The sequence below is a fragment of the Neofelis nebulosa genome, chromosome X, assembly GCF_028018385.1.
Source record: "Neofelis nebulosa isolate mNeoNeb1 chromosome X, mNeoNeb1.pri, whole genome shotgun sequence".
NCBI lineage: Eukaryota > Metazoa > Chordata > Mammalia > Carnivora > Felidae > Neofelis > Neofelis nebulosa.
Genome location: NC_080800.1, coordinates 14,276,375 through 14,304,138, shown reverse-complemented (window position 1 = coordinate 14,304,138; position 27,764 = coordinate 14,276,375). Strand labels below are relative to the sequence as shown.

Here is a 27,764-nt window from a genome sequence, read left to right as displayed (position 1 = left end):
AACATCTATTACTTATTTACTGTTTAGCAGCCGGGTAGTCAATAGTCTCTAACTCCAGGTCTCAGCCCCGGTGTCTGGCAAACACCAGGTGTTCAAGAAATGTTAGATTAATAAATCATCTCTCAGGCAAGTTTGTGGAAATTAGATTGTGTCCGTGGGCTCATTTCGTCTTTCATAATCTCACACCTTGTGAGAAGGATCTTCTACGTGTATCACCCTGGCATTTTAGGGGGTGGTCACTGGGCCCTCCCCACCTCTCCCGCCTCCATCAGCCAGCCACTTCCTCTCTTCTGGGCTCCGTTCTGGCTCCTCTTCATCGTGGGGTCTGGAATGGTCCCCAGCCCGCCAGTTGGCAGCAGGATCCCCGCTCTGCCGGCCCTCCTCGGTGTCCATCTCCCCCTCCCCTGGCCCGCGCCTCGGGCGACCCTTCCTCCTGCCACCCTGCGCCGCCCACAGCCACGCCCTCCCCGTGGGCGAGATCACCTGTCCCTCCTTCGCCGCCGCCTCCTCCTTGGGTACCCTCTCGCCCCCCTCCTGCTCCCCCTCCTCCGCCACCTCCCCCAAGCCCTCCCCTTCCCCGCCTCCTCCCACCCCTTGGTGTATATAGTAAAGGCCGGGCGCCGCACGCAGACACACACTCGTCCGGACACAGGCGCACACACACTCACGCACGACCGGCAGCGGCGGCGACAGCGGCTCGGTGACAGCGGCGACGGCGGCTCCCACCGCTGCGCACCCCCTTCAGGCGGCGGGCGGCGAGGCCAGACCGGAGAGTTCCCACACCCGCGACCACCCCGTGGCTTCCTGGAGGCGGCGGCCGCGATCGCGAGGTAGCCACCGCGGTGCCCCCCAGCGCGGGCCGGGGTCCCCCTCCCCCGCCTTCCCCGTGCGGACCTGCCACCGGGACGCAGGGGGCGCGTCGGGCTGGGCGAGCCTGGCGGGGCCCGGCGCCCGGGGAGGGGCCTGCTCCCGTGGGCAGGACGGCGCCCGGAGGCCGGGGCCAGCTGGGAGGGCCGGGCGGGGGCGGGGACGCGCGGGCCGAGGCCGCCACCCGTGCGGCGTCCCCGGGCCCCGCTCCTGCTCCCGGCGCCGCGCACTGGCTGGCGGGGCCGGAGAGGCGGCGCCGGCCGGCGGGGCGGGGGCCCCGAAGTGGGTTTCGGGCCGCCACCAGCGCTGGCACCCGGCACAGAGGGCGGCGCGCGGCGGACTCCGCTCCCGGGCACCGCACCGGGCCGCCTCTGGGCTCTGCCGCTCTGCCCCGGCCCGGAAAACCCGGCGCCTTCCAGGCCCTTCGAAAGATGGATTCTGTTGACGTATCTGGCGGCCCTGGCGAGCCGGGTGGAAAGTTGGGTTTTGCCAGATCGCGCTGGGCTTGTCTTTGTGACGTTCGGCCAGCCCCGCATCCTCCCGAAGCCGGGTGAGTGTGCGTCGGCGCCCCGGGAGCCTTCGAACCCCCCAATGCCCAGACCCGGGGTGGCCGCACCGGCTCGGGCTTTCTGCCATGTTAGGCACCGAGCAGCGTTCTCGCAGCATTTTTGCGTGCGTTTCGGCGGCGCCTTTTGCTGCGGAGGGAGTTACCGCTTCTCTCCGTGTTGGCTTTTTCGGGGTTGAGGTTGTGCTCTGTGTGTTTGCTTGTTTGCCGTTTAAAGCCCGACTATTGTTCAGCATAAGCTCCGCCTGGGTGGGGAAATGGCATCCCACCACAGTTGCCGGCGAGGGGTAGAAATGTTGCCAAACAGCTGCTGCTTTGTGTTTCCCTATCACAAGTCCCTGGAGTAGGTTTGGGGCACGACGGATGGATGGAGAGAGGGATGGGGCATGGAAGAAGAAGGTGGCTTTGGAAGAGCGAATTGTCACCCACCCCATGGCATGCAGTCAGCCTCCCTTTCTGCCTGCCAAACTTTTATGAATATTCCTTTTGTGGCAGGGGGAAGCTTAATGAATTCAGCCCAGTTTTCCAGGGAAAAGCAACCCGGCTTTTAACAATGGTTTGAGAACTTAATCAATGAGAAAGGCGAGGGCGGGGGGGTGGGGGGGTGGGGAGGAGGCGCTGACACCATATCAGGGATGTGGCTGCTTCTTGCAGAGTCAGGTAGGGGAGAGGTGGGCAGGGCAGAGCGCAGCTCCTGGGTGGCTGAGTTCCGGGAACTGTCGGTAGCTCTTACCTGTGCCCGTTGGAGCCAACCCCATCGTGCCCCCATCTCATGGTCTGCCCAGCCGTGGGCGATCCGGCTTCAGGGGCGCCTTGCGGCAGCGCGCCGGCCGGCCCCCCTCATCTGGCGTTTTTAAGGATGTGTAAATATTTTGCTGAGGATAAGTGACATCAACAGAATGATATTCCGCAGAGCCCGGGTGTGCAGCGATGATAAATAGATACGGCCAAACAAAGTTTTGATAGCCGCAGATTCTCATGGCTCGCTCTGTTTCATTTGGGTCTTTGTTTTTGTTGATTTAGCATTATCTCTCATCCTCTGGTGTGATCCCTTTATTTAGCCGATTTCGGATGCTTCTCTTTAGAACAGAGAGAAAAGCAGCCAGCAGGGAGAAAACAATTCTTAGCCTTGCATACATCATGCAAGGTTTTCTCTGCTTTTCCCCAGGAATCTTTCCCACCGTTGTCTAGATGTCTCTCTTCCTCCTTTTGAGTCTTCAGAATCGTTTGTTGATTGACCAAGAGACTTAAGATAACTTAGAAAATGTGTTGTGATGTGCTTTTGTCACGGTGGAGGGGTGGCAGTGTGGGAGGAGGCTAGTGGGGAGGCTCGGGCATGGGAGCTGCTCACCAGGCAGCATTATGCCCCCTCTCGCTGTTTTGTCCTTTGCATTTTCTTCTCAAGAGGAACATGGGGAGCTGTGCCACTTTCAGAAGTCGGGGGTGGGCTGGAGGGCACAGAATCATAAACCGGGTGACATCCCAGTTCATCTGCCCCTTAGAAGCCCCGAGAGGCCACCCACCCACCCCTGAATCCACAGACCCCATAAATATCCTACGAATGACCACTTGAGTGTCATCCCGACTGATTCCCACTAGAGGCATTCCAACGCGGCCCAGGCACGGTGAGCCAAGTCAGACTGGAACTTAGGGTATTGGCGGCTTTGGCACCAGCCATGGGACGTTTGCGGGGGCGGGGGGGGGGGGGGGGGGTGGGGGGGGAGTGCCTCCCCCCCCACCCACCCCCCCCCCCCCCGCGGAGTCCTTTGTCATGCAAAGAAGCACCAGACTTCCAGCTGTGAGGTTTGGCCCCAGGGAAAACCTGCCCATCTCAGGAAAAAATGAGAACACAGCTTTCCAGGTGATGCTAGTTGCCAGTGTAAGAACTTGGTTGGTGGGCAGTTGGGTAAGAACCATAAAATAAATAAAAGGTCTTGTAGCCAGAAAACAGAGCCTCTGAGACAGGGCCTCTGAAAGGCTAGAAAGAAAAAGAAAAATCCAGAGGTGTGTGATGAGGTGTTGCTGGGAGTGCTATAGCACCAGGGGAACAGATACAGCTCTTAGCTACAGTGACCCAACGACTAAATAGGACCGGCCTCCCCAACTCTACTTGATCCTGAACGGAGGTATTCTGTATATGGCAGTGTCCACACACAGTGTGCTCCCAATCTCCGGTAAGAAAATAGCAAGTGTCTATTCTCTGGCTCCTTCCCTAATCTTAGATTTGGGGGGAGGAGGGTATTGGAGGGAAATAAATTAGGAAAGGAATTAACATTTGTTGCTACTCTCTGTCTGCCAAACACTTGACATGTGGGAAACCATGATGTGATGGAGGCATTATTTTACAGATAAGGAATCTGAGGCTCAGAGAAATTTCCAGTCGCGTGTCTGATTCCAGACTTTGGCGGTTATGAGTTAAAGGGGCTACGTGTCCCTCTAACCCCTCTGTCTCTTATTTTTTTTCTCCCTAAGGCCAGGGCCCTCAGCCCCTATGCATTCACAACGTATGGTACCTAACTTGGGGGCAGGGAGCCTACCAGTGAGGCAGCCCAGTCAACCCAGGGCACATGCTCATAGCCAAGCAGATAGACCCCAAATAGTCCCAAACTATTTCAGATGGAAAGACTGCCTCTTCCTTTTGGAATCCCCAACGCCCAACCGTTGGTGAATGAATAAGAGTTGAGTGATGAAATGATGGAGCTGATGGAGTGGATGGTGGTGGGGAGGCAGCTGTAAGTCATTGTCAAGGGAGACTCAGCAGGGACAAATGCAGAGATTTTTATGTTTCTCTGGGGACTTGGAGTTCCTGGTGTCATGCTCCATTTCTAGCCTGGGGTAGGTCCAAGATGACAAGTTCTTGTGACATGGGCAAAGATAATTCCCATTTTATAGATGAGGAAAGTGAGGCTAAGACAGCTTAAATAATTTAGCCTGAAGTCCATGGTAGGACCAAAGGATGCATGAGGGATTTCTGACTCTGAACGTCTCAAATAAATAAATTCTCAGTAAAAGTGAGATGAGGTCTTGCTATGCAATTGAATTAGGTAAGCAAGTCCCTTAGCTCCTTTCCAACCAGATGGTAGCCTTTAACCCCTCTGCAGAAACTCTGGAGCCACTGGGAGAGCCAGAATTTGAATCCAGATATGATTCTGCGCCTCCCTAATCAGAATATGAGGGGGACCTCCGAGAATGAGACACTCGAGCAGAGGGAAAGATGGCTAATTGCACTCTCCCCTGCACAAAAGCCTGCGTGGGATTTTGAATTAAGCTTGATTTGGGGAACAGGGTGACATCTTTGCTATAGAGTTGGCAGCTCTTGTCTTTGGAGAATGCCTCTGATTACCGCTTCTCCCTCCCACCTGTTTGTCTGCCCGGATGCCCATCATCTCATTCTTTCCAGGCGTCTCCTTTGTGGCTCAAAATGTTTCATGAGCTTCTTAAGTCTACCGCTCTCCTGTGCTCTGATGGCAGCTGGTGAGCAGGTGATTTTGGTGGTCACATTCGTACTTCTGGGTTTTGCACATGACCCTCCTTCCCTCTCCAGCCAGGAACACACACGCAAACACACATACACGCACAAACACAGGCACACGTAATTTGATCATGTTTCTTTATCTGCTTCACCAAATTAGATTGCGAACCCAGAATTGTTATTGAAAGATCGTACGTGACTTTGGTGATCTTCTGTCCCAGCCCCTGCCATAAACAGATCAGAAGAGCTAATATGGAGGCGGCTCAAGCGGCAGATGCCTTGAGTAGTGATTATACTTGCCGGCCTTCTCACTGCTGTGGAGCGGCCTCCCCATGATGTATGCATGGGCCCCGAGCCTCTCATAAAAGCCTGTTTTAATCTCCCCTTAGACGTGGAGGTGGGCTTCCAGAATATCCCAATCCTTACGATTCCCATTTTCACTGTAATTCTTTGCTCCAATAACTTGATGGCTCACCCTGCACTCACCCGTCACTCTTTCTTCCCACAGCTTTTTGGTCTCTCGGCACTGCACTGTCTATGAGAACTGTTTATGATGAAGGAAATGTTCTGTATCTGCACCATCCCATATAGTAGCCACTAGTCACATGTGGCTATTAAGCAGTCACAAGGTGGCTAGTCCAAAGCAGGATGTGCTATAAGGATAAAATATGCGTGGGATTTCCAAGACTTAGTACAAAAAACAAAGGATGCAAGATAGCCCATTAACAATTTTATGTCGATTACATGGCACAATGATAGTATTTTGAATATGTTGGTCAAATAAGCTATAGTATTAAAATGAGTGTCACCTGTTTCTTTTAATCTTTTTTAATGTACCTACCAGAAACTTAAACAAAATTTTTTTAAGTTTATTTATTTTGAGAGAGAGAGAGAGAATGAGTGGGGAGGGGCAGACAGGGAGAGAGAGAATCCCAAGCAGGCTTCACATTGTCAGCACAGAGCCCAATCAGGGGCTCGAACTTATGATCCGTAGGATCATGATCTGAACAAAAATCAGGAGTCGGACAGCTTAACCGACTGAGCCACCCACGTGCCCCTGTACCTACCACAAATTTTTAAATGACGTATGTATTTCTATTAGGCAGTGCTCTTTAGAGCAGACTAACCAGCAACCTGTGTCTTCAGCCTCATAGTACCTCCAGGTATTTTAGGGACATAAATACCCTGTGTCTCCGTGGCAGATGGGAGGCATGGGCTGACTCAGTAGCCACAACAGCCTGGCGTCAGGCCACTTTGATTTTCCGTGGCTAAGGAGTCCTTGGGGCGGGGGCGGGGGGGGTTGCACGATCAAGTCTATCCCTGAGCATGCTTGCTCAGCCAAGTTCTCCTGAGGAATGTGGGCTCCTGAAACTCAATGGAGATGAGAGAGCAAGATGGGGGATGGGAACGGACAAGGATGGCTTGAACAAAATGACCCCTTTCCTCTCCTCTCCTCCACCTCTCCCCACCTCAGGCTGGTGTACTTGTCCACTGGGGAGCCGTGTCTTGCCTGGGCAGTTGATTTCCTTGACACCTGGTCTAATAATATCCTTCCTGGGGATTTGTGCTTGGAGAATAGTGTCCCAAGTAGACACCCTAATGGGGAGAGTGGCTTGTTTGGGGCTGGAGCCAGTCTTAAAGAAGGGAAAGGATAAGAGAGGATGCACATAGTTATTTCCTGACAGCTTGATCAAAACAAGAGCAAGGAAATAAATACGGTTTCCGTGAGAAAGAGTCAACGCAAGGAAGCCCGCTCTCACATGCCGTGGTGCGGCAGATGAGGAAACCTGAGCAAGACACAGTTCCTGGAGATGGGGGAAGGGTCACGGCTGGCATTGTAGTCTTCCTGGGCCCTTCTGTGGAGCGCTGGGCATGGCTCGAGTAGATGGAAAGGGCTGGAATAATGAACTTGGGGCTGTGGTGATTTATAGGTCAGGCGCCTGTGGCTCTGGCTCCTGAGGGGGCTGCCCCCACAGGGGACCCTTGGCTGACCTCCTTGAGCTCCTCGGAAGGAGCTGGTTTTGTTTCCCATGGCAGAAGCAGACTGTTTACTGGAGCACAGGAAGAATCCGACATTCTGGCGAAAAATAATTCATTAACAGCCAGGGTATTACCAGTTCCCTGGAAAAGCTCCTCCAGCTGCACTGTAGCAACTGTTCTTTTTCAGCAGCAGATTCGGGCCTCACTGGCAGCCAAGACTGGGTGTGTTGGGGCGGTTTTTGTCATTGTTGTTATTTTTGCCTTTGTGTGTATGGCCACTTTTGCCTGATAATTCAGAGAAAGGAACCGTGGCCTGGAAGGGTCGAAATGGTATAGCTGTCAGCCATTATTTCCTTCATAGTTTAGAAGCTCTAGGCTGACTCTAGGAACGTGCATTTTTCCTGACCAAAGCCCACCCCCATGCTAGGGGCACGGTACAGCCACACAGAATATTCTAGAACTAAAGGAATTTTATAGACTCTCAACACCTGCTCTTAAGACCCTCTGGAAACAATTGGCGAAGGACTCCCACCCCCAACCCCACCCTCCCACATATGCACAAACATCAGGCAGAACGTCCTGTCTTGGCTGTGTGGGATTCTTTGCTTACTATTAATTGACACAGTGGGGCCAAAGTGTATGATTCATCATCCCAGTTTTGAGGGCATTTGGAAAGCCAGGCAGGCATGACCGAGAGAATGGGCTGCATGTTTTGCTCACTAAAGAATGATTGAATCTACAGTAAATAAAAACGGAATGATTCCGGAAGCTTTTTATGCCCTGGAAAAATCTGCCTTAAAAAAAAGGTGTTTTTGTCTGCTTGTTTGTTTTCTATGCCTCATGTTCAGAAATATGTACCCAGCTAGCAAGAAATGGAAAAGAATGGCATTTCCTTGTTTTAGCGTTTTAAAAACTCTAATTGCAGGTTAAGTGAGATACAAGGTATTGATTTTGGTTTTGTATGGAACATAACTAGATCATCATTTTATTTTATGGGATATTAATTTCCATCCATTTTCACTGATGAAATATGCATTTAAAATGCACCCCTGCCATCATCACGGTATTTCTTTAATGTTCCTGCGTTCAGACTGAGAACCTATGGCATTTATTTGGAAAGGAATAAGTACATCCTTAGCTAACACGTAAGCCAACCTTAGATTTCAAAGAAAACGATGTCTTCTCTCTTTGATGACGGCCAAAGATAAGAATATTAAAGGTAAGCATATTTGGCTTTGTCTAGAGCACGGTGTCTCCACCGGGGCACTATTGACATTTGAGGCCAGATTCGTCTTTGTTGGGGGCGGGGGAGGGCTGCACACCGTAGGATTTTAGCAGTCTCCCACTAGATGCCTGTAGCATCGTTCCCTCCCACCACAGTCGTGACAACCAAAAATATCTCCAGACCTTGCCAAATGTCCTCTCGGGGACAGAATTGCCCCTGGTTGGGAAACACTGGTCTAGACCAAGGTTTAATAAGTAATTTGTGGGTTTTGGCAAATTCAATTTGAAATAATAAAAGATGCAATTTATCCTTCTGACTTTTACATATACTGTTCATGGGGGCGATTAATTAACAGTTGGAAGTGGGTCATGTGCCTGACTTAATTCCCAGGTTGGTGGATGAGTCTGTAAGATTGTATAAGCACCAAGATTTTTTTAAGGCAGGCGACCGAATAAGGCATAGGTAATTAATTGGGGGGCACGTTGTAATAACTAACGGCTTTGCTGGTTTTTCAGAAAGAGAGTAGGTTTATTCCTCCCTAATTTCTTTTTCATATGCACCTGATTCCAGGCATTGCCTTCAAAGCCACCAGGCGTCTTCCTCTACCCGCCCCCCTCTTCACTGTCATTTCTCCTGTAGCATCTGAAGCCTGAGCCAATTAATTTAGCCCTTTAGTGTACTTGGGAGAGCTACGCGCCGAACACTGTAATAGACTCATTTCAGGTTGTGGCAGCCCTTTACCCGCCACTAATTTCTGTTTTCCAGTACTGTTGAGAGAGAAGGTCCGTGGTGGGTAGATGGGGCATTTTTCAAAATTATGGGACGTTCCAATTTAGGTGGTGCTCACAGTTCCTCCCAATTTTCTCCCTCTCGCACACATTTGTTTCCTTGCACCAGTTCCGCTCGGGAAAGAGAATGTCAGCAGAGCTCCTTCAGGCAGCTCGAAGCTGGTAATGCCTGCAGTCGGCAGCGACAAATGAAATGCTGCTGCCGGGACCAGCCCTTAGCCATCTTCTTTCTGAGGTTCCCTTGAAAGGCGAGAAAGGAGGGTCCTGCATTCTCAGGGAAGGCGTCAGGGGGGTAAAGCGTGGAAACGGGGTGAGCGAGAACAGAGGGAGAACAGAGAGGTGGGTCACTCATTACACAGCAAAGTGTCCCGAGGCCAGCCCTACCCGGCCCGTCTTTGAAGTGGGATGGGTGTTTTGGGGTGCTCGAGGACAGAGGCAGGTGCTCGGTGCAGTCAGCGGGGGCCACTTCGTTTTGCCGCCATCCGAGGTAGGCTGACCTCCCGAAGAGTGTCTGAAGGAGCTCAGAGTGTCAGGCTCCGCCGGTGAGGAGAGCTGGACAAGCTGGGCATGGAGGGGTTGGCCAGGCCACCAGGACACCTTCGTCGGTGAGCTGTAGCCTCACGCGAAGACCAATGTGATTCTTCCCCGTCGTCTTGAAGGAAGAGGCAGTGAGCTTGGCAGGCAGCCACAGCGTGCCAGGCCCAGGCAGCACGTGACGCTTGGTCATTCTAAGCAGCCAGGCCCTCACAGGCCAGGATTCGGGTGATGACTGCAGCTCTGGGAGAGGAAACAGGATCATCAATCTGGGCTTTGGAGGCCAGTTTCGTGGCGCAGAGGCCACCGGGGCCACTGCTGTGTGCTGCAGAAGCAAACAGACAGGTCCAAGTGGTATGTTGTTCCTCAAAATAATGGCAATGGCGATGGCTGTGAAAAACATTTAGACCCTTGTCATAAAAATGCAAACAGTCTTCCTGCTATAGGGAAAAGCTAAATAAACTCTATTGCAGCTGTATTAAGTAGAAACAGATTTGAAAATGGGGTGTTTTTTTTTTTTTTTTTTTTTCCTGAGACACTTATTTATAGCAGGTTGGGCAAAGGCTGCCACTATCTTGTGCGGCTCCGGAAGAGTGTTTTCCAGATGGTGCTTGCTGGTTTTCTCTTTATTAAGCTTAGCTGAACACGGCCTCACTTGGAAAGGTTCATAGAAACTGGTGTTATTTTTTTCAGATTACAGCGATCATTGATTGGCCAACAGATCAATGGCTGGGAATGGATTGAGCCTGTGCCGATGAATTTCCTTTTGCATTTTAGAAACAAGAAAAATATCAAGGAAAGCTCAAAATAGGGGTGCTCTCTCTTTGGCTGTATACATAGCAGAGCTTTGAAAATCATATGGGGCTACATTTTATACTAATTTACATTTGCCTTTTTTCTAAATTAATGCCCTTCTTTTTACTAAAATCTCTCCAACATCACTGTTTCCTTTCCAACATCTAAACAATGTCCAGATACATTTCAGATTGAGCAATTAGCTCTGGCTGCAATTTCCTTTTATGAAAAAAAATCACTAACCCGCTAGACTAAATATGAAATTATTGAATGTGAAAATATCAATCTGATACCATTTGTTCTAGGATCCTTTGTGGCTTATCACTGGCATTTTAAGAAGGCAACAAAGGCTGATTCTGCCCTGCCTTTCCATGCTGGACACACCCACACCAAGAAACCTCAAGCTTTGTTTTTGCTTTTAGGAGCTGTGCAGCTGGGTTTGGGGTCATCCAGACTAATTCTTGACAGCCCAAGCCACACAGGGAAGCATTTTGGAACGTCACATAAACCGGTGGTCCCCACAGACCAGGCATGGGACAAAATTTCTACCCATTCACAGTGAAATGGAGGAAATGTGAGAATGTAGTGCATTTCTTTTTTAAAGCTAAACCTTTTCCATTTCACAGACCTGCCTTTTATTCTAAAATGGCCTTTCCTGCTTTTCAGGGTGTTAATGTCTCTTTTCTGAATGATCAAGGTAGTACCTGGCATTTGCAGTTTAACATCTTTTCTGGCAAAGTCAGAAGTTGGAGTCTCCATTTTTTTTGTCAGCGTTCCTCATCCAGAACATTAGAAAGTGTGGGATTCACCCAGGAGGCCTAAGTGAATTGTGAAGGGGAGCCATTGTTATGATTCCTAAGCCAGAAAAGCCACCCTGAGCAAGGGTCCTGCTCTGAGTTCCCTCACCCCACTCTTCTGACCCACCGCCAGAGAGCTGGCTTTGTCCCCAGCCCACTTGAAGAACGGGATCGCATCTCCAGAGGAGTTTGAAAGGGAAAACTGGCCTCTTGGACATAATGTCTGAGCGTGCAGCCTGAACTCTGAGAGCCTGGACCTTTTATCCGTGATTCTGTTTTCGACTCTGTTGCCAGCTCACATGGGCTCCACCCACCTTCCTCCTCTCCTCAGCCCTGCCCACTGCTCCCAGAGCCAGGCCTCAGCAGGGCTCACCCAGGTGTGGCCCTGATCTCCTTGCTGGTCTGCTCTACTCCTGTCCTTGCTCCCTCAGCTAATATTCCTCTCAATAAAGCATCTCTCTAACCTCATCACCCCCCAGCTCAAGAACATTCAGTGACTCTCAATTTCCTAATGAGTTAGAATAAAACTCCCATATGGAGCCCTCTTCCCATTTTCCCTATCCGTTCTCCCCCTCGTGACTGGCCTTCAGTAGGGAGGATGTCTCTGGGTTGTACAGTTGCTCTGGCTTTTGCTTTCTCATATGGGGGGAGATTTGCAAGAAGGTTGCAAGATCTCTTAGGCGTCTTTCTAGATGAAGAACACTGAAGCCTTGAGTCTAATGTAATGGACCATCCCAGGGATTGTGACATTCATACCTGGAAGGAAGGAAGGAAGGAAGGAAGGAAGGAAGGAAGGAAGGAAGGAAGGAAGGAAGGAAGGGAGGGAGGGAGGGAGGGAGGGAGGGAGGAAGGGAGGGAGGGAGGAAGGGAGGAAGGAAGGGAGGGAGGGAAGAAGGGAGGGAGAGAGGGAGGGAGGGAGGAGGCAGGCTCAAAGCAAGCAAGCAAGCCCCACAGAAAATGAGGCTCTCTGGCTTCATGAATTATAGCCTTCTTACAAGGATTGTACATACTGCTTCCGGATGAGGGTGCCACGTTTCTGGCCTGCCAACAAATTGGTATTGATTCGACATGGTACTGCTGACTGGTCCTACTGAAAACAGAGCCACTTACGGAAGTTCTGAAATTTGCAATTGAAACACAGTGGAAAGAATCTGTCCTAGCCAATGCAGACTGTCCCTTCCACGAGAAGATATCTCTAATGGCCACTGATAAAATCATAGTAGCAACAATATTACCTGTCATTTATCAGGCTTCTGCTACAGACTGGACAGTTGTCCCAGGTGATTTACACTTACTATTTTATTTCCAGCTTCATAACAGCCTTAGTGATGTGAGTGGGTACTATGAGTTTCAATTCATAAAGGAGGAATCGGGGCTCAGAAAGGGTTAGTAACTTACACAAGGTCACACAACCCATAGGAGGTGGAACGGGGCTTCTATACAGCCTGGTTCAATAGAACTTCCATTCTACACTGGAAATGTACTATATGATGGATTGGCTATCCAATATGGTAGCCACTAGCCACAAGTTGCTATTGAGCACTAGAAATGTGACTAGTGTGGCTGAGACCTGACTTGTAAATTTTATTCTTAACTAATTTTATTTTTAATTTTTTCTTAAGCATTTGAAGTGTACAACTCAGTGGTATTAAGTACATTCATATTGTTGTGTGGCTCTCACCACCATCCGTCACCAGAACTCTTTCATCTTGAAAACCGATTCACTGTACCCGTTAAACACTAACTACCTGGGACCCCTCCTCCCAGTCCCTGGCAACCACCATTCTGCGTTCTTTTTTCTTTTTCTTTTTCTTTTTCTTTTTCTTTTTCTTTTTCTTTTTCTTTTTCTTTTTCTTTTTCTTTTTCTTTTTCTTTAAATTGCCTCTTTCCCCCCACACCTGAGCCTCTGGTAACCACCATTCTACTCTCTGTTACTATCAGTTTGGCTTTTGTTAATTCCACACTTAAGTGAGATTATGAATATTTATCTTTCTTTTTAAATGTTAAAATGTAAATTGCTACATGGAGCTAGTGGCTACCGTATTGGACAGCGCAGCACTAGAACATGCTGATTTCACGGTGCCCTTCTGATCCCAGCTTTCCTGTAATGCCCTCCCAGCCCAGCACAGTCTCTCCCTTTCTCAGAGACCTGTGGACCAGCGGTTCTCAAGGGTCAGTGTGCATTCGGATCACCTGGACAGCTTGTTAAACTACAGATCCCTGGCACCAACCCCCTGAGCAGGTTGGGAGTGAGGCCCAAGAATTTGCAGCTCTAACAAGTGCCCAGGTGCCAGGGCCTTTGGTTGAACATTATCTACCTGGGCTTAGGGACTAATTCCTGCATCTTAAAGTGGTGTAGCCTGAGATTCAGCTGTTCCCTTCTGGTACACAGAGAGCAGTGGTCGCTGGCTCAGCTCAGCTGGGAGAAGCTTTCTTCTTGCTGCTGTCCTGGAGGCCAGGCCCTCTACCAGCCCCAGCTTTATTTGGGCCACAGTTAGCTTTGGTCACTCCCTTGGCAATTGTTCTGGCATGCATTCATTTTAATTTGGAGCTCCTTGGGAGAGGGGATGGAGAACCAGGCGGGGTGAAGAAAGAGGCACGGTCTCTGGGAATTGCCTGACCGCCCTGGTGATGTAAGGCAAGTCTGCACAAAGACGCCTATTTGTTGTCCGATCTGCTGTTCTCTGCAATTAAACAGTGGCAGAAAAGTTAACAAGGAAAGAAAAAAATATGAAGCAGGCGAAGTGGACAGATAACGAGCTGTGTCTGCCCACTCTCGTGTCTTCATCCTAATTAAAGTCCTTGTCCCTTTTGGAAGGCAAAGGCCATTTGCCCTGGGGCAGGATTCGAGAGGGTGTGAGTGGCCAGGGGGCCGGGGAGGTCCCCAGAAAGGGGACTGTCATGTTGGCCACCTTGACTCTTGATCTAGCTTTCATTGGTGCTGAGAACGTTGTTCTTGTTAAATATATATATATACATATACAGGTGTCAAGAAGTAACTGAGCTTACTCATGAAAGTAGCTGTTAAGCTGTTTTTCTTATGAATATTTATACAATAAAAGAGCAATGTGGAATCACTTTTTGTCCAAGTGTGCACAGATCTTCTGTGTTTTCTCCCAGGGAGCCTGTTCTGTTCTCTCACTGTCTTTCCCCTCTTTGTTTTGTTGTTGTTGTCGTTGTCGTTTCATGTTTGGAGAGCAGGAATCATGTGTCTTTTTTTGTGGCTTGAGCCAAGCAGCACTTCCTAAAGTTCATTTTAATCGGCATGTTTAACAACCCAGCCCTCCTTTGCTCCTGGCAGCCTGCTCTATGGCTCTCAGATGCTGGTGATATGTTTCACACAAAAGTACAAATACACAAATTTCTCCCAGTTTATCTGTTTCCAAAAGCAAGTCTTCAAAGGCATGAACTCAAGGCCTCATTTCTGCTGTTACAGGGGTTCTGTCCCTGTTAATCGGTGGTGAAATGTCAACTTCCTGTGCTTTGAGTACTTCCGTCTACTCAGCTCTGTGTCATCTCCCCACGAGAGAGCTCCAGTGGGGCCCCACCCCCCTCCCTCTTGTTGGTGACACACCCACTCATCAGGAGTAAGGCCCACCTTCCTCTAGTCAGCTGGACCTACCTTCAACTCCATCTTGGACATTTAGAACATGAAGCTCTTCATCCCCCCATCTGTATGGGATGTTTCTTTCCTTCCTTCAGATCTGTTGCCTGGTCCCATCTCTATAGTGACCAGTGCCAAATGCCCTATGCCTTTTCACCACTTCCGTGGATGGGGTGAAGAACTTCAGGTTCTCCAAATCCACAATGGAGCTGAAACGCCTGACCAGGAATTTTATATACGTGCTTTCACTTAAATCACACGATAATGTTTAGAAACAGCTATTTCAGTTGCAGATGAGGAAACCAAGATGGCAAAAGGGAAGCTTATGGATGATGAGCAGAAAAGGTGGGCAGGGCCCAGGTCATAATGAGTCTTATAAGCCTTGATAAACAACTTGGACTTTATCCTGAACAGTTTCATAGAGGCCAGTGACAGTATCTATTCTTTGTGTTTGGTGCTTTGTCCTAGTGGAGAATCAACTGGGGTAGGATGGAAAGAAGACCAAAAAGGCTCTGTTGCAGTGATCACGGAGAGCAATGACCTTGAACTGAAGCCTCATAGTGGCAGATGCAAGGGGCTAGATTGTAGAAGTTTTGAGGAGGCCAACTATGGGACTTGGTAATGGCTGGTAGGTAGAGTAAATTATGATAACACCCTAATTTCTGTCATGCAGGCCCCTCGATGGGCCAGGGAACTCAGGAGAGGGGAGACATTGGGTATCTGGGCTCTCCCTCCCTTTGCAATCAGGCAGGTGGGCCGACAATCTTGGCATTGGCCCATGTAATCATCTGAGCCCTAAACTCTGAAGGGAGTGTATTGAAAACGATGAATGGGCCAAAAACTGGGGGAGAGAAAAGGGAAACTTGACAGACATGGTCACCAGCCGGAGTACCTTCAGTCAGTGGCTTTAAATACACTTTCCAAATTCATAAACTCTTTAAATAGGCCAGAATTTGTAAGCAGTGGGTGGCATGGGGTAATCCTGCCAGTTAGGCCTTGACCGGGCCCCGCTGGAAGAGAGGGATTTGGCTAGTGGCCTGCCACTAGGGTGACCAACTGTCGTGGTTCTCCCAGGATTGAGAGGGTTTCTGAGACATGAGACTTTCAGCTTTAAAACCTGGGCAGTCCTGGGCAAACCAGGATGAGTTGGTCAGTCCACCTGCCAGGGGAAGGTGTTGTAACATGGATAGCTGGGCTGGTCGGGGCCAAAGCAGCGAAGACTCAGTTCCTGCCTGGGAACTCAGCATGGCGATGCCACCACAGAGCAGAAAGGGAGCTCAGGGATGAAAAGGCAAGAATGTATCTCAGGCCTTTTCAGATAACTTTTCTGGGTTCAGATGAAAGGCTTCTTTTAAAATAGGAGCCTGGGAACTCCATTCTGCTCTCCCGGAAACTAGCCTGTGCTGCATCCTCCTTGTAGCCCCTCCCTGCTTCCAATCCTGGGGATTCATCCGGACATTTCGGGTGAATTTCAGGTGAGTGAACAAATACTTTGGTCCTACCAGCATGTCGGACTCAGAGGCCTTTAATCGAATGTGGGAATATTTTAAACTGGGTCCTAGGTGGTCAAAACCATTTCTTTACGTAACACATTCCTACATCCTTGACATTGTAGTTAGAAAAGACTTTTATTTTTTTTTTTTTGAAGAGCAGCAAAATGCAAAATCATTTGTAGCCGTAGACCATTTGGATCTTCATCTGCAAAGGAACCATAGCCTTCCATTATTCATAAGTCTTTTGAAACCAAATGACATTTTTTTTTTGTCTTCAAAAGCTTCCCTTCCCCACCCCCACCACAACTATTTCTCTTGCAAAATTAGCCTCAGTCAATAAGCAGACGACACGTGGTAAATGGTAGGACAGAGCCACGCTTAGAATAGAAAGCTAATGAAACAGATTTTTCCTGTGAAGGCCTGTCCCGGTGCAAGCCTCCAGCTCCATCCAGAAATTCAGAGAGACACAGAGGGTGAGGTGACAACGCTCATCTGACACCAGTGTCACCAGTGACAGGGAAACACATCGGCATCTGTTCTCGGCGGTGGGGCGGCAGCAGCAGGAATAAGGACGAGCTCAGTGCAGGGAAGTAAAAGAGAAAGGGGGAAGAAAAGTAAGGATGAGATTCTTCTGGCCACACGGCTCAGGTAGCGAAGGAGGGAGCAAGGTGCCAAGTGGGACTTCGGTCTTTGGAAAGAGCCTCCGACGGTACCCTGTCCTCTGCTGAATCCGAGAGTGAAACTGAACTTTGTCATTTCTCTGTGCCCTCCTGTGTCACTTCATGGGGAATGGTTATCAGTTATGGCAAAACTGCCTGCACCACATTCTTACCCAAGCGTAAAGGACATGGTGGGTAAAAGCTTAAATAATAGTATCAGCATTTAAAAAAGGTGTTTTATTTCACATACATTTTAAATAGGTCCAAATGTTTAAGCAATGAGGGGATATGGTTTATTCTTTTCTTGGTAATGTTCGGTTTTTAATGGCAGCTATACCAGCTCTATGGATGGGAGAAGTCCTAAAAGTGATCCATTACAGGGTTTTATTTTCAGGTTTTTGTCTAAAATCCTAACATACGTACAGAAAAGTACATGGGCTGTTAAGTGTACAGCTTGAAGAATTTTCACAAACAGCACACCCAAGCCACCAGCACCCCATGGAGTTGGAGGCCACACCGGCCCCCAGAAGACCCCCTCCCCATGTCTTTTTCATTACCCCTCACCAACAGTAACCACTGGCTCTCAACAACATGGATTAGTCGTGTCTCACACAGAATTTTCCAGTCGTAGCTTTCTGTAGGAGTACCCCCCAAAAAAAGCCCTTGAGACTTTTTTTAGGGAGGAGGGCAGAAATTTTCTAATGGTTTGCTTTCTCTGGCTGCTCTGAATTAGGCCTGTTGAACAGGAAGTTTCTGAGCTGGGTCCCTGCTGGTGCAGGGCTTGGGGCAGGCTGGTCTCTGCTGCCCAGGACGATGCCCAGGCTGTGAGCCAGTAGCCTGCCCTTGGCGTCACCTCTGCCAAAGGCAGCCACCAAGCTTGCCTTATCTCGCCCGCGAAAGCCTCTGGCAGATCTTGCAAAGACACGTGTCTAGAAGCATTGAGGACAGGACAGTAAAATGGCCGAGAGTCCCCTGAACATATTGGCCTTCCGGAAAAGAAGGTCAGTCACAACCATCATCACAGCATATCCAACGTGCTGGATTTTTTCCACCTTGCAAATGAGAGCGCGATTGATTAATTTCGCTTCGTCACAGGCTTCGTCGAAACTTTCGACGTGCTTTCTGCCCCCTTTTCTCACTGCAGGAAGCAAGCAGTACGAGTGCGGGAATAAAGCTATGGAACATACATCGTAATGTGTCTGGAGCAGCATCAGAAAAGGACTTATTTGTTCTCCTGGGCTGTGTAGTGCCGAGTGATTGAATGCTCGCCAAGCTGTCAGTTTTATGAAACAAATTCCCTAACCCCCTTGGCCCAGAGCTTTGCTCAGCCTGAGATGGAAAAGAAATAACTTTTAATAGAAAACTCATTGCTAAAATCTAAGATAAGATTTCAGAGTTACTTCTCTCCTAAGAATAAAATGAAGTATTGAAGAAAGCATTTGATGGGGGACTCGTAGGGAACCTTATTTCTTGGTTCTTGCTTAACAAACTATGTTAATAAAAATATTTAGACCTTCGTGATGCATAATGCATTTTTATTCCTAGTGAGCTAGCCTGTTTGTATACACAGATGTTTCCTGTGGTCCTTCTATCATTGCTTCTGCTTTTTCTGAAACAATATTTCTAGCCGGAAACAGAATCTTATGTTAAGAACCTAAGCCCCTCACAGACCCTGTTAGTTTGAGTGAGGGCATTTTATTGCTAGATTTGATACTTGGTGGGGGAGGAGGTGGTGGGAGTCTTGTTTTATTCAAAAAATACAGAAAACACTTTGAATAAAAAGATAATGCCATGAACCCACTGTATCAAGACTAAATTATTAGACAATTCTTCCTTGGCTTCTAAATTAGACCTGGCCAATTCATCCAGGCACATTCATTACTGAAGAGCTGGCCGGCTTTCTAGTCTCCGTTCTCACTGTCAAAGCCGCCGTGAGTAATGCCTGCCCTTTCGTACAAACCTTAGGTGTGTTCGACTGGGTTTTACAGATTTTCCAAAGCATTGTTCTCACAGAGCTGCAGTTTCCTTTCCAGCGCCAGGAACACCGTGGCAACACAGTTTACCAGTGCAGTTTCTCTACCACTCTTAGGAACACATGGAAATCAATTAAAAATAAAACCCATCGGCCAGTTGTGCTAAGGAAGGAAATGAGGTTTTACACATCAGCACTTTTCAAAAAAAAAAAAAAAACTATCTTAATTGCAAAATGGCACGATGCCCTAATGAAAAATTAAGCTTCAGGATTCAGTCCTTAATATCTCAGTGATGAGTGTGTGTTTCCTCCTGTGGCTACCCCTATGAGCGAATTCTGAAAGAATCAGGCAGGGTGTTGAAATAAGATATCACTCAGCGTGACTATTGGAGTGAGGCATCGCCCTGTCTGGCTCGCTTGTCAGTGGCTGCCTATATGCCAGGAGAGGAAGCTTCTGGTTCTTTGAAGTTCTATTTACTGTCTTTAATGTTTTAGTAAATTTTGTTTGTCTATGATAATAAAAGTAATACATACTTATTTTAGAAAATTTGAAAATGTAGAAAGGCAACGAGAAGAGAATAAATATCATCTGTAATCCTGCCACGCAGAGATCACCACTATCAATGACTTTGGTTACTCTCCTTAAGGGTCTTTTGTGCCTATGCGTACATCCTTTCTCTTCTCCGGGAATTTGGAAGGTGTGTTCCACAAGTTGGTTCCCCCCTCCAAACTTCTGTTAACATACATTTCTCTAATTATCAACATCGAGAATGGAAAGCTATCTATATTACCTCTCAGGTGTGACAAAAATTGTCAGGATGTTTATTCCTCTTTCTCTCACTGTCCCCCCCCCCCCCCCGCACGCCCCACTACCAGGTCTTGTTCACTGCCATCTCCCCAGCACCCAGAACAGCACCTGGCACTTGGCTGTTGCTCAGTAAATGCTGCCGGAGCAATGAGTGAATGGTGAGAGTTTATCCTCACAGGACTTCCAGGAGGTGAGGACTGACTCCTGAGGCCGACCTCTTTCTTTCTCCCTTCCTTTGCTGCCTCTTCCGAGAAGTCTGATGAAGCCATAGGTCCCACCGCTGTCCACTGGGTCTGCTTACCCTGAATTTCCACGTGGGGAGGCGGTGAGAGGTGAAGTGCCCAGTCTTCAGAGTCAAACAGACCAAATTCCCAGGCCTTCAGAGGATGAAGTAATGGGGCAAGTGTCTTCATCTCTCTGGGTGTCAGGGATGCCATCTGTAAAATGGGCAGTGGTGAGACTTGCCCGGCAAGGTGAATGTCAAGTATGCACGGTGCCTGGTACACAGGAGGGATCCAAGATCTGTAGCTACTAGTGTTGTCCCCGCTTCTCTTTCAAATGACAGCATAAATAAAGAGCCCTCGGGGTCCTGGACATTTTCTTTTCGTATTTCCAGTCATGTCGTCTAATGAGTACAGGAGAGTTTCTGATGGGTTACTTTATGCTTCTGTGCCAAGTAAATCAGAAATGGCAAAGAATCAAGTGGGCTTTCTGATAATCTGTGCTTCTCCTGCCATCCCCTGCAGCACGCTTCTTGTTGCATTGCAATTGTGTATCCTTGTTGCCCTGTAATTGTGCATCGGTGTAGCTGGCTCTCTCACTATACAGTGAAAGCACATTGCATCTTGATATCCTGAACCCAAGACCCACAGCGCTGTAACTGAGGAGTCACTCAATATGTATTTGTTGAACGAACGAACGAATGAATGAATGAATGAGTAGTATCATTTTGTCCACATCTTGCCTTATCTCTACCATACCTGGGGGCTTTCTGCCATCTCCTGGATGGCAAAAGCAAACCAAACCATAGAAGTAAACCTCTAGCCTTCTGAATGTATAATGTAAGCTTCTGAATGTATAATTGTAAGCTTACGTACTTCTAGATACGTAAGTATTGGTTTTGAAAAGGGCCAGTTCAAGGGGAAAAAAAAAATATTCCCATTTAGTTCCTATGATTAAGTCCACTGGCTGGCTTATCAGATACCTTAGGAGAGGAGGAGTGACAATGTGTGCACAGTAAAGCTCCTGTCTGCAGCTTTCAGTTTGAGTTATATGTGTGTTGGCATCTCTTTCACACAGAATCTGATGAGTTGGCATTTATTTTTGACAGCATCTCAAATCTTGTGAAAGTCAGGGCTCGGGGCTGGTGTTGTTTTTTAGTAATATCTCAGATGGTGGCAGGATAACCTTGATAGTAAAACAGAAAGGTTTAAAAAGATGTCTTAGAGTTCTTTGAGAAAACTAAAAGCTCAGCAAAGAAGAGCTTCCCAATTTCCCAGGGCAAAGGCTTCCTTGAACATTGGGCTTTTTGTAGGCTGCACACAAATAAACACACAGACACATAGTCGCTGAGGTGTGTTTCCTCCTCTAATTCACTGTGGCAGCGATTGCTGATTGGTCCCACACCTGTTTTGTTCATCTTCCCAGACACCCACCTAGACTACATTTCCCAGCTTCCCTTGCAGTTTTTTACCTGTGGCCATGTGACTGGGTTCTGCCTAATAGGATGTGAGTGGCAATGATGGGTGTACCTCTGCTACAATCATATAGGCTTTCCAGGTTTTCCTCCAGGTTCTTTTCTCGTGCACTGGCTGTCTGGGATGGAGCAAAGTCCCAGGGTAACCTTGGAAGGCTGCAGGGCCTCCTCTGCCTGGGGAGGGTCACTGCCTGAAATGGAAGTACCTGATCTGGAGCCCCCACCTTAGACTGTTACATAAGCAAGAAATAGGCATCCATTAGGGAGTTATTACAAGTGTGAAGCAGTTTGTTAGGCAGCCTATCCTACCTTAACAAAGTCATAGTCCTTGGATGTTTAAAAAAAAAAAAAAAGTAGCTGGACAGCTTTCAAAGCTCCATTTATGTGCCAGAAATTGTTTATGTTAATAACAATCCGTTCAGTAGCCTTACCAAGTTACCCTCATTTTACAGCTATAGATAGAACTCCAAGTGGGAAGGGAATGAGTATTTTGTCCACCATGGTGGCTCCAGGGTTGACACAGAGGTTGGAACTGACTTGGCCCTCTATGAGGCTTGTTGATGATGGAAGAAAAGAGGTGACCCAATAAGGTGGTCACATATCCAGGGCCCACAGCTGGAAAACGCTGGACCCACTGTTTCATCCAGATCCCCCTGGCTTCAAGGTCTAGCTTGCTTCTGAGCATCTGTAACCCAGGATTTTAAAAAGAATGGGTGAGGAGCCATTGATGGACCCTAAGAAAAAACATTTTAGTCTCTCATCTTATATTTCTGATTGGAAAAAGCAACATATTAAAAATAAAAACAGAAACATTTCTAAAACAAAGAAAGGAACAACCCTCCATAAGCTTATGACAGAAAATTGGTACGAGCTCAATTTTATTCTGTAAGTTCTTAACATATGCACACATTCAACAAACGTTAGTTCACTTTGTATATAGAAAATTTCTCTCCCGCCACATTTTTTTTTTATTATTAATTTACTATTAGTTCTTTTCCCCTTAAATGATTTCCTTGGGCATTACTTCCATGTCAGGACACACCAATCTGTGCTATCCTCTGCAACAACTGGTAATAGTGTGTGTAACCGTCTGCAGTAATCAACAAGTTGCCTCCCGGTTGTTGCTTAGGTTGTTTCCAGTCCTTAGAACACAAAAGAGCTGTGATCAACATGCTTGTGTGCCTCTCTAGGGTAGGATGCTAAAGGGGCAACTGTGAGCACACCAACAGGCACGTGTCACTGTCTGCCACATGGGGAGACCTATTGCTGCGGAAGGTCCACGTGGTCAATGGATACTCGGACTCTGTGGGTTTAGTTCTTCAAGTTAAGGCAACCAAGAACAGTGGAAGAAAGGGTTTGTACAATCTCACTCAGAGCGTTGCAGATAGGCTCCAAGCCCTGGCAAAGATGAACAGTAAGGAGGCACTGGCATCCCAGCTCGGGGAGGTGGCTCCTTCATGCTCTCAGCTGGTTTCTCAGCAACCGGACGGCAGTGTTGTCCGGAAGGCCAGAGCCCCCGAGGAGACACTGTCCGGCACTAAGAAGTGAAGCAAGGCTTCCTTTCAGAGGCGGGGCAATGGCCAGTGGGCCAGAGAGAAAGGAAGGAAGAGGGTATATAGATGTCGCCCAAGGTTCCTGCTGGGGCTGGAGCTGAAGGCTGCAGGACACTCCCTTCTCAGAACCAGGCATAAACCTGATGTGCCTGGACAGCTTTCAGGGCAAGCAGGCGATTCCAGACACATGTCTTTGGGCACAGCTGTGTGAGCTCTACAATGTCCCTGTCCATGAGGGATGCTCATGAAATGACGGCGATGATGATAATGATGATGACAGTGGCCGTGGTTGGCAGCGGGAGGAGGGAGATGATTACCCAGACAGTGCTCAAACACGAAGAGCTGAACGTGCAAGAAGAGCTGCCTTCCGTGTGTGTGTGTGTGTGTGTGTGCGCGCGCGCGTGTGCGCATGCACGAGCACATCGTGTTGTGGTTATGTATGTGAATGTGGTGTACATATGTGGTGTGTCGTGAACGCGTGATGTGTGCAGCACTCTGTGTGTGTGAGATCGTGCGGGATATGCGCCGTGTCGCAATGGTCGTGTGTGAGTGTGCTGTGTGTGGATGTGTTTGAGGGGGGATGTGTTTAAGTCCCCCAGGGTATTCATGTGGCCTACCAGAGGCTTCATACTGCTCACTTTTGAGTTTTTCCTCCTGTCTTCCCTGTTTCCTGTGGCAGAAATGCCAGCTTCGAGAACCCTCTCGACCATTTTTTCCCTTAGGGAGCTAAGCTCCAGGGACACACTTAGGTTTCCGCTGATCGTCTCATTACCTGGCAGACTTAGAAACAGGGCAGCGGTGTTCTCTAGAGCTATCTTATTTTAGTTTATTATTCTTTTTACTTACTATTCTATTTTACTTTTTACTGAGGTATATATAACACACACAGTAAAGTGCATGGAGCGCACAAATTTTAAGTGTTGATACACTCATGTAACCACCCCTCATTTCAAAGTAGAATCCATTTCCCGCACCCCATAAAGCTCCCTTGAGCCCTTTCTCAGTATCCCCCGAAGGCAACCACAATTCTGACTTCTGTCTCCGTAGATTAATTCTGTCTGTTCTAGAATTTCATATAAATGGAACCATGCAGTATATGGTCTTTTGTGCCTGGCTGCTTTCACTTAGCACAATGCTTTTGAGATCTATCCATGTTGCCGCGTGTATCAGCAGCTCGCGCCTTCCTACTGCTGTGTAGTATCTTAGTGTATGGATGTATCACAGTTTGTTTATCCATTTTTCTGCTGACGGACATCTGGGTGGTTTCCAGTTTGGGGCCATTGCAAATAAAGCTGCTGTGAACTTTCTTGAATGTGTCTTTTGGTGGCCATATGTAGAGCTGTCTTAATGTTGCCTATGATACCATTTGACAGAGATAGAGCTTGGAAAAATCATACAACAACAACAAAACCCCCAACGTACTCCAGAGTTTCCCAGGAAGAATGAAGCAGTTGACTTGATGTGGCCTGTCTTGAATCCAACTACATCCCTTCCTTTGGGAGAAAAGAGCATCACGTGGGGGAGAGTAACAGCCTGTCTGTCTGTCTGTCTGTCTCTCTCTCTATATATATATATGTGTATATATATATGTATGTGCACACACACATACATATATATATATATATATATATATATAGAGAGAGAGAGAGAGAGAGAGAGAGAGAGAGAGAGAGAGAGAGAGCGCGCGCCAGGTTTCCCAATGTAAAAATGACTCCTTGCTGGTACACTGTGGTGTTTGGGAGGGCCATTGGCTACTGCACTCTGTGGCTTGTGATTTGGGTTCCAATGCCACGATTTTCCCTAGTGGGAGTCCCAGTAAGGCTGGGTGCAGACTACTTGGAAAGGTGCCCAGTTTACTGTGAGGAGGCTCAGATGTTGGGAAAGTCTGGCCTGTTGCCTGACCCTGGGATACCAGGAGGGATTTCAGGGACTGAAGAAAGAGGAACGAACAGGCTTGCACCTACACAGTGCTCCAACTTTCTGGTGTCTGTAGCACCTAAACCCTTGCCCTACTCTCTAAAGAAGCTTTGGGGCCCAACCCCTATGTCTTTGGCCCTCATCCCACCTGCCCATGCACTCACTGCCACCCCCAGCGGCTCTCTTCCACAAGACTGCCATGCTGGCTCTGGGAGCATGCTTGGCTCAGACCTTGGGCAGGCAGGAGGCAGTGGTGTTTCTGTCCCCAGGGGCAGCCCCTGACCAATGCCACAGTGGAGTTGGAAGATGGGCACCCCGGTTAACCCCCCTTGGTGGAGATAGCTATGAGGTTACCTCCCAGAGGAACTGAGCCCTGACTGCCTACAGCAGCCACCTGCCCATTAAAGTGCCTCTGGATGGCCACCTGCCCTTCTGGGCTCACTTCCCACCCCCACACTGGAGCTGCCTGGGACCCTCTCCTACACAAACTGTCTGCACTTGAATCTTTGTCTCAGGGTCTGCTTTTGAGGGGATCCCAAACGAAGCCATGCTATTCTCCAAGAAAAATGCTCTTTGGCACATATGTTGATTTTGTCTGGCAATTTTGCACATTCCGTGGCATCTTTTGCATCGTCCACTCTGGGATTCAGCCAGGCCACTTCCGGCTGTATTTGCCATGCAGAAGTTTGAGATCAGTGGCCGGCTCAAGGGAGGACAGTAACAAATAGTATTTAATTTTCAAGCTGCAGTGAAGGTAGACAGCCTTGGTCCCATTGCTCCCTGTCACTGTCGCTGCCAATTCTGTGTACAATGAATGTGACATTACAGAAAAGTGTGAGTTAATGGAATCATTTAAGACCCCCATGATGGTGGGGGGAATATGCAGGTGGGGATGGGATCAGGGGTGGGCATTGCTCTTTAAGGAGATTCCAAGCTATTCTGTAGCCCTGAGGAAATGGTTTATCATAAAATAGAAAATGAAAAAGAAAAGGCAAAACTTGTCTCTCTGCCATGCTAGGTTGTTTCCTTAAAAAAAGAAAACCATAAAACCAAATAAATAGCTTTGATTTGTTGGGGGCCTATGATTCCTGAATGAATTTTTCCTTTTGTTTTTCGTTTTCCAAAATATGGTTGTGATGTAGGCGCGGACGTTTTTTTAAAAGAACTCTAGGGTGAATCCTTTTGAGGAGAAAAATCATACTACCCAAAGCACTTTGTCCAGTTTCTTTTGAGTCTTTTCCCGGAGGAGTATTTTTCCACATAAGTTAAGGAAGGGAACAGAGGAGGAAAGTGGGGCTTGGGGCAGAGGGCTAGAATCAGTTGATGATTTGCGTTTGAATTTGCGGTTCTGGGAGGATAAACACACGCACGGACCTCTCTCCGCGGGGCTGGGGCATCCGCAGGCCTCCTGCATTTTAGGGAGGGTGGGACGTCCAACTGCAGATGCGGTTGGATATATATTGGGGGGATTTGAGGGCACAAACTTGCTCTGCAAGCGTCGGATGGCGGAGCTGGGTGTTTTGGGTCCTGAGGACTCCCCTTTGTCTGGTTCTTCGCACCACCCTGCATTTTTAGAAGCACACAGCTGTTTAAGTTACATCCTATTAATCTTTCCCCAGGGCTGTATTTGCCTGAGTTGATCAGCATAACACCACACACATTTTCTAATCGTTTTTGCTGTTTCACTGATTGCGGAATTAGAAGCCTCCCCTGTCTGGTAAAAGTAGGTCAGGGAAGTTCCTGACTTCGCTACGCAGCTAATAGATTTCTGAATGACAGAACGCAGGGCGCCTGCATGTGACATTTGAGCAGAACAATGGTGATCACTCACTGCCGCTCTTGAGTCTGAGTCATTCTCTTCCGGCGAGGCAGGAGCGCATGTGGGCGAGGTGTCAGGGACTACAGGTGCCGCTGCGGTGAGCCGGCTCCCGACTGTTCCTCTGTTCGAGGGAACGCAGAGCCTTCTCCCTCCGGGTTGCCTCTCCCCGCCGCCCTGTGCCACTGCCCTCCCCCGTCACCTCTCCCTCCCTGGGCCACCGCCACGGAAACCTCTTCTGTGCCTCCTCACGTGGTCAAGCCGCACACACAGCATCCCCTTCCATTGAGCCTCCCCTCCCATCGGCGGCCTCAGCTTGGCTGGCACGCCTTCTCCCAAACTTCCTTCTTCCTCCTCTGGTCCGTGTGCCTCTTCCCTTGTTATTTCAGCTTTAGGATACTGTTGGCCGTGCAGAACCCATAGGAAATGAAACTGCATAGCCTTGCGATAAAACAGTTAAGCCTTTAGGTTGCCCCCAGGAAAAAGCAAATGGCATCAAATTATTAAGACCTAGGCATTGTCAAATTCACCAAATGGCATTGCTCCTGTCAAGTAATAACTTTGACAGGGAACGCTGCGGGTGTCTCCTTTCCGTCTCCCCCCCCCCCCACACACACACTTTTTTTTTAATTTTTAAGATGAACAATTTTTGTTTAAACCATTTCTTTCTTCCAGCTCCAGACAATGGCAATCATAATCACGTCTGACCAGAACATATTGCTTGTGTGTGCTCATGTTTAATTTGAAAAATGACAACAGTGATTTCTTTGAAGTCTCATACTCACCCAGAGCTACCCCACAATTGGAATCTCCTAGAGGAGGAGAAAGAATAAATCAACATAAAATGATGTCATAAAACCCTCTTAAATAACAGCCAGGTAGTAAATTAACATCTACACGACCTTTGAAATGATCATGTACGGGGAAGCCGAATCCAGCAAACAGCTGGCTGGGTGCCTGCCCTTGACTAATAGGCTGAGAGATACAGCTGCTGGAAGGATATTTGAGAGTGAGTCCTAAATGCAGAAAGCTGTCTTCTATAAAAAATAAAAAATCAGATCTTTCGTTTGACAGACCCTAATTTCATTGAGATTGACAGCGTTGCCTTTGTCGAACATACATTTAACAAATGAGATTGAGCAAGTACCCCGCTCAGTTTCATCTAATTTGATTTGACAGCCAAAGCAGGTAGGCAGAGTAATGTACTTACAGAGAAGGTAAGA

General features: G+C 48.2%; 1 protein-coding gene across 4 annotated transcripts in view; it reads left to right on the top strand.

Annotated features, from left to right (window-relative positions):
- The first annotated feature begins 611 nt into the window (after positions 1-611).
- RAI2 (retinoic acid induced 2) overlaps positions 612-27,764 on the top strand; it is a 59,626-nt gene continuing 32,473 nt past the window's right edge. For 2 of the 4 annotated variants that reach the window (XM_058714689.1, XM_058714687.1), the window contains exon 1: positions 1,033-1,417. The gene's annotated coding sequence lies outside the window, so the exon portion shown is untranslated. Of the gene's footprint in view, positions 831-1,032; positions 1,418-27,764 lie in introns of those variants that run through there. The other 2 variants (XM_058714688.1, XM_058714690.1) reach the window with 2 other exon arrangements.